Source organism: Pipistrellus hanaki, assembly GCF_964339955.1.
Source record: "Pipistrellus hanaki genome assembly, chromosome: 7".
Classification (NCBI taxonomy): Eukaryota; Metazoa; Chordata; class Mammalia; order Chiroptera; family Vespertilionidae; genus Pipistrellus; species Pipistrellus hanaki.
Genome location: NC_140509.1, coordinates 83,588,420 through 83,599,395, shown reverse-complemented (window position 1 = coordinate 83,599,395; position 10,976 = coordinate 83,588,420).

Here is a 10,976-nt window from a genome sequence, read left to right as displayed (position 1 = left end):
CATATGCCTTTAAATTTTTATTTTGGTTCCACTTTTAAAGCCAGCATTTATAAGTTTTGTGATTTTTAAAGCACCGAGGAAGAGACAAGAAAGTCCACCTTTGTTTCCTCGGCAGCCACATCACATGACTGGTTTCTATTGAGCTCGTCATCAGTTAAACTTTATAAGCTTCCTTTCATATACATTGTTTTGTCTTCCCCAACCTGTTCTCATAAACTTGATTTTTTTTTTTTTTTTTTTTTTTTTAGGCAAAATTCAGAGCTTTATATCTAATTGGTGGTGAATTTCACATTCTTTGTTTTGGTCTTTCATGGCAAACTGGCAATCATTTCATGTTGACTCTTTCATCCACCCTACAAGCTGTCTACAATTTTGGTCTCTGTATTTCAATGCTAAAATAATGCATCGATGGATGAACTAGGAGCCATGGTTACTTCACTGAAAACTTTCTGCCCCGAAATGGTAATACACTGATAAACAGTGTTCTAAATGTTATCTCTGGACCTAACCATACCGCCTGTGGGGCCCTAGCACCCTGTAACTGGTGCCCTCTGGTGTTGGGCACACTTGTCACAGCCAGAGGGGGTGACCTCAGTTGCCAGCTCACAGTCTTCTAAGCATATCCCACCAGAATCAGCAAGTGCCATGAGACAATTCCATCCAGAGGGGGGAGAAGTTGAACCTAGAAACTCCCTACCTAGAACCAAATGTGGGAGAATGAGGAGACAACACCACATATTAAATAGGCCTCTCCTTTATACTTTGTGTCTCATACAAAGAGTACTAAATTGGGTTTATATGGGTGAGTGAAAGGGTTAAGATTTGGAAAAGCAGGAACAGTTGTTCTGTATGATTCTAATTTTGAAAGTCAAGTTTTTATCGTCTCCAGCCTTCTGGAACCACTGCCATTCACCATGGTTTCTCAGAGACTCGGATGAGGGCATGTGACCACATAGGCAGATTCCCCCTCAGAAGCCCCTAACACAATTTTTGGCCCTTGAGGGTTTATTTCCCTCTACCAGCACCTTGCTTCTCTATCCCTACCTTTAAGTGTTCTACCTTGTTAAACCCTCCTCATTTTAGGACACTGAGAAGTCTGAAACCTATCATCCTCCCTTCTTCACACAAGGTTAGTCCCCACTGGACTGCACGTATGGCCCTCACATGGTACAGGCAACAGAGGACGTACAAGGTGCCCCACGAATTTCCACTAAAAAATGAAGTCCTTGAATGCTGGAGCTCAGAATGACCTTTTCTCCTCTGCTCAGCCCAGGACAGCAAGTGGGAGACACTCCGAAAATCCTGGATGAAGGAGCCAACAGAGGAAGCAATTTTCATACATTTAAAACAGGTTCTTTATGACTTCTTTAATTTCTTGGGCTTTGATTTCTTTCAAAATATTTGCTATAAACTATCGTTCCCTTTGGAGCACGATTTCCCTTGATGGAACAGCAGAATTGAAGCTGAGGAGCGATGCTTTTCCTCGATCATCTGTTAGCATCGTACCATCTGCTGCAAGCAGAGGGCCGCTTGGTTTCTTTCTCGCTCCAAACATAGCTTCAAAGGGTCTTTTTGTTGCCTGGCATTTTTGTGCAAGCCTCAGCTCGTTCTGGACATCACCCTCCAGAAGTCATTTTTGTAAATGTGCACCATTCATCACGATCCAGGTTCACTCCTTCACACCCTCTGCGTGTCCTTTCCAACCCGAGTCCATCTAACAGCTCGTAAGCAGTCACTCCAAGTTGTGTGGTCAATCCCCTTTCCTTCATCATCGGGACCCTCTGAAATTGTATGGTTATAATTTTATTGACAGGAAACTGGAGTTTTATTTTCTGATGTACAATATTTGGCCACAAAATACTCACATTTCTAATAAGTGTTTCAAATGACTTTCCTAAAATCTATGGCCAATGTTTTTGTTCTTGGTAATTAATTTTTTCTCCCAAAGTTTATACCATTTCCAACTGCTTATCCCGCTGTTGTTTCCTCCATTTGTTGGGGGAATTATTTGTGAAATCAAGGGTACATGAGTTACAATCTATGTTGACCATTTTTGAAAGGTGTTTTACTGAGCAATTTCTTATTCAGCAAATGCCTCAGTTTCTCCCCCAGTAAGATGGAGATAACAATGATACCTATTCAAGTGACAGCTTCCCTCATACAACCAATTTTATTACATAACAGTTGTTCATCACGTGGGCTCTCAATCAGGGCAGTTTTGTATTTCTTTTCCCCCCTGGGGGGCATTTGCCGACTTCTAGAGACGTTGTTTTTTTAACTTTCATAAGGTGTGAGACATGGAAGCCAGAAGATAAGCAGTAGTGCCTGGGGCCAGTGTGTCTTGGTTGGATATCATCCTGTGCACCAAAGGTTGCAGGTTTGATTCCCAGTCAAGGCATATACCTAGGTTATGGGTTCAATCCCCAGTCAGGGCACATGGAGACACGTTTCTCTCTCTCTCCCTCTCCCCCTTCCTCTCTTTTTTCCTCATTTCCCTCTCTCTAATAAGTATGTCTTCAGGTGATAATGAAAAAAAAACAAAAACAGCTAAGCAGTAGCCAGTATGGTGTGGAGGTTGACACGGGCACTGGCACATTGTCACTGGGTTTCTGGTCCACTTCACTGACAGGATTCAGCAGTTGTGTCCACAACTCCTTGAACTCCTGCAGTATCTCCTCCTGTCGCTTCTCTGGTCTGGGGCCAGACACATGTGTTGCTCTTTGGCAAAAAGAACCAGCTTCTTCCATCGGCCACCTTTGTTTGGAGGTCAGAAATGGTGAGAAACAGGAACAAGTTCTGGTTTGTCCTCCAAAGTGACCTGGAAGGTTCTGACTGGTCCTTGCTCACTCCTGTTTCCTGTCTAGCTTTTCTTCCTGACGACTGTCCCTGCTAGCAATTCAGGTCTCCCGCCATATACAAAACAACAGGCTTCTCTAGACGTTGCCAACAGTTTCCTAGTCTCATGTCATTTGGTTCTGTCTTCATGTTGAGCCCTAACGGATAAAATGAATTTACCAAGAGAGAGATTTGAATACTCCGGCCAATGGGGTGGACCAGAAAACCAGCGACAAACTCCTCTGTGGGTAAATAATTTATGAGTAAAGTTCAAAAAGATACGTTTTCATCATTGGAACAATATGTGCAGTATTAGTCATCGTGAAAATTCAAATAATGAAACATGGGTCAGACCCAAATCTATTTACTAGTAGATGAAATGAACTGATACTTTTTTCTCTTGATAATAAAGAGTTGTTTCACATCCCTTTGACTGTTTTTTAACAATGGCCATGCCATCCTTCCCTTCTATGAAATACAACCATGCTTTCTCACCACAATAGTAGGAATAATGCATATGTTATAATGAGCCTGGGTTTAAGTGCATCACTGGGAAGCATTTGAATGTAGAGAGAGAGAGCTTTGTATAATAAAAGATATTCAGCTTTATTGTATTAGATTGTGTCAGATTCTCTATTTTGCAAAAGCCTTAGAGTCTTAGTTCAACAGACTATTATAATAATGCACATCAGAAATGTTTTCCTTTATTTGGAGAATGAAATTTGTTTTGCAAAACAACAAAAAAAGAGATCTTCCAGTACAATTAGAACACACTGTATATAGAAAAATTAGTTTGGGGATGCCCCCTTGTAATTGCACCGGTTTTAATTTGTAGTATCCATTTATTATTTCCGCTGTTTTGTTTTCAGATGCAAGTTTTATGCTCTGCAGAAATTCTGTGCAATGAGGCAGGTCTAGTATTATTTTTTGTTGTGCTGTGTTACATCCAATCTTTTTTATTTATGCTAAGCAATTGTTTTTAGATGATTCTTAGTTTTTCTTCAAAACTATGGCTCACTCTTGCAGAAATATATGCAAATTTTTTATTTTGTGAAAAATGAAAGGCAAAATCATGCATTATGCTACTCTTGCAAAAAAAAAAAAAATCATTAGCTCTTGCCAAAAGCAAAGCAGTTGATCTTTTGCCATGCTAGTATGCATGATTACTAATTTTCTATCAAGTATTGTCCTATGATAAACAAAACAGTCTTTCAATGATGCCAAAAGACTGGCAATTGTTTGATAACTCAGCAGTACTACCTCTAACTACTTCCCAAAAGGCTCTTTTCAAGAAAACCGCATGTATGGCTCTTTCAAAAATGCCAGGGATATAAGCATACCTCAGGCAGGTTTAATGGAAACATTAATTAAATGATTGTCACATTTATTAATTAATTACAGAATCTTGGAATGATAGGATTGAAAGGACCTTGAGAGATGGATGGAGCCAGCACTGACATTCTCTGGAGGGACCACATGTGAACTGCCTTAGACCCACAGCACCTTCACTTTCTACATTTTCAGTTGCCATTGGCTATTTTAAATTCTCTTACAACTTTCCACATTTCCCTTCATTTCTGAAACTTCTACTTGAAAATTTTAAAAATATGACCAACATAGAATGAAAGAATAACCTCCAACCAAACCCACTCTAGGTCAAATTATGCAGCAAAAGAAATTTGCTACAATAGCCTCTTCTGCCTAGCATGAACAGCAGGAGAGGGTAGCTCAACATAACAGTTCTATTTCAGAGGAAAAGAGAGAAAATGGGGTAGGACAAAAAAATACTCAACTTTAAAATGGCCACAAACTTAAGTTATTATATATGAGTGCCCTAAATTGACATATTCAAGAAAGTAAGGACTGCTCCCCACCACAAAAAAAGAAGGAAGAAAAGAGGAGGAAGAGGAGAAGAAAAAAAGAAAAGAAAAAGAAGAATGTCATATATAGTATATATATGAATTACAATGCAAATAATTACAGATTTCTCATTAGAAACCATGGAGAACAGAGACAGTAGAACAATAGCTTTAAAGTACTGAATTTTTTAACAAGCTGTCAAGGCAGAATTCTATGCCAAGTGAAAAATATGGTTAGAAATAAAGGCGAAATGAAGAAATTTTATGACAAAGAAACACCAACACAGTATTTCACCAGCAAACCTTCACTACAAGAAATGTTTAATATATTTCTTCAGGCTAAACAGAAATATTTCCAGGGAAAATTTTGGATCTTCAGGAATAAATGAAAAACACTAGAAATTGTAAAGATCTGGGTAAATATTTATTCTCAAGTTCCATAAAATATTTATGACTTACAAATAAAAACTATAACATTGTCTTGTCAGGTTTGCAATGTAAGCATTTATAATATGTATGACAATGTATATGTGGTAGACTAGGTATTAAAAAGATCTATATGATTGCATTACAATAAAAAAGAAAGAAGTAAAACTATTTGAAAAAAATACAGTGAATCTATAAAATCCTTACAGACTTAAGGGGAGAGAAATAACATTTCATGGTTAGAAAACCCAATGTCACTAGATGTTAGTTATAACTAAACTGATCTATGAATTTAACATAACTCCAATCAATGCTTTATATTTGTAGAAACTGTCCAGTTAATTTTAAAATCTATATGGAAATAAAAGGAGCTAGAATGGCCTCGGAAATTATTTAAAAGAAGAACAAAGCTGTAGAACTTACCCAATAAGATAAAGAAGTTTTCTATAAAGCTACAATAATCAGGACAGCTTGGAATTTGTAAACAGATAAGCATATAGATAATAAAATGCAATAGAGAGTCCATAAGTACATCCATATGCATATTGTCAATTAATTTTTGGTAAGGGTGTCAAGGAGATTCAATTGAGAAAAAGAAGTCTTTTTATTAAATGGTGCTGGAACAACAGAAAGTTCATATTTTTAAAATGACCATTGAACTTTGCTTATCATTATGCATAAAAATTTATTCAGAATAGATTATAGACTTAAATGTAAGACCTAACAGTATGAGACTTCTACAAGAAACATGGGAGAAGATTTTTGCAACCTTGAGGTTTGTAAAAATTTCTTAGGTCACAAAATTTACAATCCCTAAAAAATTTTTTTTAAATGGACTTCATCAAAATTAAGAACTTCTAAACTTTGAATGAAGGACACTGTGAAGAAATAAAAAAGGTGAGCCAACTTATTTTATTGATTTTTTACAGAGAGGAAGAGAGAGGGATAGAGAGTTAGAAACATCGATGAGAGAATCATCGATCAGACCAGCTGCCTCTTGCACACTCCCTATTGGGGATGTACCCGAAACCAAGGTACATGCCCTTGACCTGAATCGAATCTGGGACCTTTCAGTCCACAGGCTGACGCTCTATCCCCTGAGCCAAACCGGTTTTGGCAAGGTGAGCCAATTTAAGTATGTACAGCTTATTGTATGTAAATTACTCTTCCATTAAGTTGAAAAACGTCTGTAACCTACCTTGTCCTGGACAAAAATAATCCGGTCTAACCAAGATTAACATATATACTAGTATTTATACTAAAGCATCTGAAAAAAAAATAACCAAAACGAATCATTGTAAACAGCAGGAGTCCTAACTATGCTCAGTTATGCCAACAAAATGAAGTCAGATGGCTGAAACACTCACATCAGTGGTTTACTGTTTGGGCTGAGCCTTTGCTTAGAAGGTCCATTTGGTTTCTCTTTCTAATGGGAGCCCTGCGACCCATGGCTCATTCTGCAATGGCATCCTCAGTGTGAGTGTAGGAAAGCTAACAGACTTGGCATCATTTTCCTGCAGGAAAAAAAAAATCTGACAGAAACAGCACGTCTATATGGTGTACAGATGTTAACTTTATTAAAATAAAAGCATTCTCCCTCCACTTCACGTTGTGTGGGCAATACTTCAGCTCCAATAAAACGACCTATTTTATACTCGCCACCAGACAACTAAATGTACCAAAAAGCCTGTAATCAAATAAAAATTACAATGGTGAATTCCAGGTCCCTTTGGGTTTTTTAAAAAAATACTTTCAGTCTTCTTTGTGCCTCACAGATATACCGAATTGTTTTTTTTAGACAAAACACATCTATGTGAAATGTTGTAACGTGTATTAATGAAGACAATGGGTCTCCTGAGAAAACAGAAGCCAAGAATCAAGCCACTTGAAATTTATTTTAATTTGTTTTGTCTGGAAAAGGCAGAAAAAAAGATTTTCTTATTTCCATGTCAGATAAGATTCAGTATTCACTGGTCAGACAAACAAATTGCTTTATATTGGCATGCTAATGAAGTCCTTCAGTGCATATTACTCACACCTAGTGTGGTATATAAATCTCCTTAATGAAGAGGTCAGAAAAAGCTTCAAGACTGAGAATAAAGTAACAAAAATATTGGGACAGTGAGCAAGACCGAGTAGAATGTGGACCTGAGGTGGTAAGCCGTTTGCTTCCCTACCTCTAGTGCCAACTCCTCATGACTGTCAGGGACCTCCCTGGTATGGCTTAGAGATGTTTGAATCTGACTTTGTAATCTGGGTGAACGTTGCATTCCAGGAACAGCGGCAATGAAACAACGCAGCCAGTGTCTCAGGCAGTGGGAGTGGGTGCTGTAATGCAGGCCTAAGGGGGTGGCACAGATACGGAGAAGACAAAATATGAGAGGGGATTGCATCCTCCAAATCTAGAATCTCTACAGGGGCCTAAGAGAAAGGCAGCAATGAAGAGAACAAGAAAAGGGGGAGGGAAAGGATTGATCCTATAGATTCACCCTACACCCCACCAAAAACAATCTGAGAGGAACCTCAAAGTCCAGCGTTAAGCAGGGCAATGAATCAGAGTGAAGGATAAGATAATTTACATAAAGTGCACTTTTCTACTGTGCTTCATAGATGGATTTTCTTTAGCAGGAACAGGAAGTTTTTAATCCACAGTTAGAATTTTAATACATGTAGTGGACTCTGCTGTATTTGCCCAAATGTTTGATTTTCTTCAGCTTCTATAGTGGAATCCCTGGTTTTTAGCTGAGAGCCTCCCTTGCAGCCAGGTGTGCCATTTTACTAAGTTTTGGACAAGGGACAGGTGTGAAGTGGTGTGTGCTGAGTTACTTATGCTCCTAAAAAAGAGGAGTGTTGATCCTGTGTAACTAACCTGGTCATAAATAACTAGAAAGGAGCAAAGGGAAGGCCAAACATTATAGTCATATGTGCAGCTTTGCCAGAAAGCTGCAATTCAGCCAGTTTATGGTACTTTGTTACAGCAGCCCTAGCAAACTAATACAATTAGTTAGGATAGGTGATGTCAAATCGTGTAATAAGCAAGTCTTCTAATCTCAGTGTGTAAATCTCATCCTTGTAGATTCCATTGACTGAGGGGCAGACAGCCTTCCACATGGTCATTTGGAAGTCCACATTCTTTCTATTCTATGGCTTCACCAATCCCTAGGGCCTGAGTCTTTTGCTGGGTCCTCTATCCACACAGCTGTGGTTAGATGAAGGAAGGGTAGAAGGGAGAAAAGTTATATTTGATCAGGGACAGAAAAATAGGATCCCATGAGTTTAATTCTTCCCTTGGAGCTCAAAAATATACTGGTCATTCCATATCTATTCTATATAATAAAGAAGTAATATACAAATTGAGCATCACACCCTCACACAAGATGGCCACCCCCATGTGGTCACAAGATGGCCACCACAAGATGACTGGCAGGGAAGGGCAGGGTGGGCCAGCAGGGGAGGGCAGTTGGGAGTGACTAGGCTGTCAGGGGAGGGCAATTGGGGGCAATCGCGCCAGCAAGGGAGCAGTTAAGCATCAATCAGGCTGGCAGGGGAGTGGTTAGGGGATGATCAGGCTGGCAGGCAGAAGTTGTTAGAGGCAATCAGGCAGGCAGGCAGGTGAGCAGTTAGGAACCAGCAGTCCTGGATTGTGACAGGGCAGTAGGACATCCCCCAAGGGGTCCCAGATTAGAGAGGTGCAGGCTGGGCTGAGGGACAACCCTCCTCCAATGCACAAATTTCATGCACCAGGCCCCTAATATATATATATATATGATCCCATGAGTTATCTTCCTATAATCCTTTCTGTGATGTGGACTGACATTTACTAGTCACTCAAATCTCAAAGGACTAGAAATAAGACTGAGAAGTAGTTTAGGAAATATCTTTATAACAATAATTAGTACCACCTTTTATATCTATTACAGAAGAAGTCAAACAATGCCCAATTGGTGTGGCTCAATGGCTGAGCTTTGACCTATGAATCAGGGGGTTAGGCCTCGATTCCCAGTCAGGGCACATGCTCTTATTGCAGGTTTGATCCCCAGTAAGCAGCCAACCAACGATTTTCTCTCATCATTGGTATTTTTATATTTCTCTTTCTTTCCCTTCCTCGCTGAAATCAATATATATATATATATATATATATATATATATATATATATATATATTAAATATATATATTAATATATATATATTAAAAGTAAAACAACTAGGAATTTGTACATAACAATAATAACAAAGGTATACAATTCTAATAAAATCACTTCATGCCCTAAGAATAAAAATAAATATTAAAACAGATAAAATGTGGCCAATATAATTGATCCAAGTCAAAGAGGCACAATGTAAAATTGCACTGGACAACTGGTGCATCCAGGGTACTGTCATAGCCAATGCACACTATAAGTAGAATAGGCGTAGGTTTGTTCACTTATTCTCTCTTGTTCCCCAAAATAAACTTAGAGCCACTATCTTCCCCAGGAGACTGCCTTCCTTGAGATCTTTTCATAGTTTTGTGATAGTTCCTTGTGTAAATGTTTCTGTTTCAAACAATAATCCCTAGAATAGCTTTATTTTGTCTTCATCTTAACATATAATAAAACTCAAAAGAGCTCAAATGACTGCTTTACCTACCCCGGAACCAAAGAGAAGCCAGACAGGCCACTTATTCCTGTAATTCACTTTTAAAAAGAGCAAGTGAAGAAAATTTAGGCCTTGGGCAGGCTATTGCATGGATCCATCACATTTTCAGTCTAATAACTTTTTTCAGAAGCACAATAAAAGAACAGCAAGCCATTTTTATTCGAATAAAATCTACTCCCACAAAACATGGAATTACCAAATGACTTCAAAGGCTATTCACTGAATATCCCAAGGATGATTTTAAGTTGAATTTTGAGGAAGGCTTGAATCAATGGCCCATAAAGAAAGGCAAGGAGAATTTTATTTACAATGAGAAACTTGGCAAAGTAGTGGGAAAATACAATCACTACTTGTTTCTAGAAAGGTGGTCAGAGCACCAGACAGTGTCACACAATTAGAACTTTCTGAATTTAGATCTTAGGCACAAAATTTCCCTAAATGCTCCACTTGTTCCACAAGTTTCTTAAGAGTAAGCTGAGTTTTAATACATTAGGGAACTACAGGTGACATCATTTTATCGTATTTTATTTTATGCTGCTTCACAGATGTTGCCTTTGTTTTACAAACTGAAGTCAAGACCATCTACCAGCAAAAAGATTATGACTTATTTTATTGCATTACTTGATTCATCGTGGTGATCCGGAACCATACCTGCAGTTCTTTGAGGTATGCCTGTACTAATTAGTGTTTCCCTTGATCAAAGATCTGAAGGAATACCATGTCGTTCACTCTAAATTGAGTCGGAGCATTGGAAAAAGCAAGGTGATGGAGGGAATCACCGATGTTAGAGCAACTGTGGCCCGAATGGAATGAGGGGAAATATGGGAAATGGGGGTGGCTGTGGGACAGCTCCCTTTCTGAGCACAGTGACTCTTTATGTCATTCTTTCTATGGTATATTTTTAGCTGCTAGAACTTATGGAAGAAGATAGAGAATTAACACAGGACAGTCTTAATATACAGAACAACCTGAGATTAAAGAAAATATCAGACCTAACTGGTTTGGCTCAGTGAATAGAGTGTCAGCTTGCGGACTCAAGGGTCCCAGGTTTGATTCCTGTCAAGGGCATGTACCTCGGTTATAGGTATATCCCCAGTAGGGGGTGTGCAGGAGGCAGCTGATCAATGTTTCTCTCTCATCGATGTTTCTAACTCTCTATCCGTCTCCCTTCCTCTCTGTAAAAATCAATAAAATGTATTTTTTTAAAGAAAATATCAA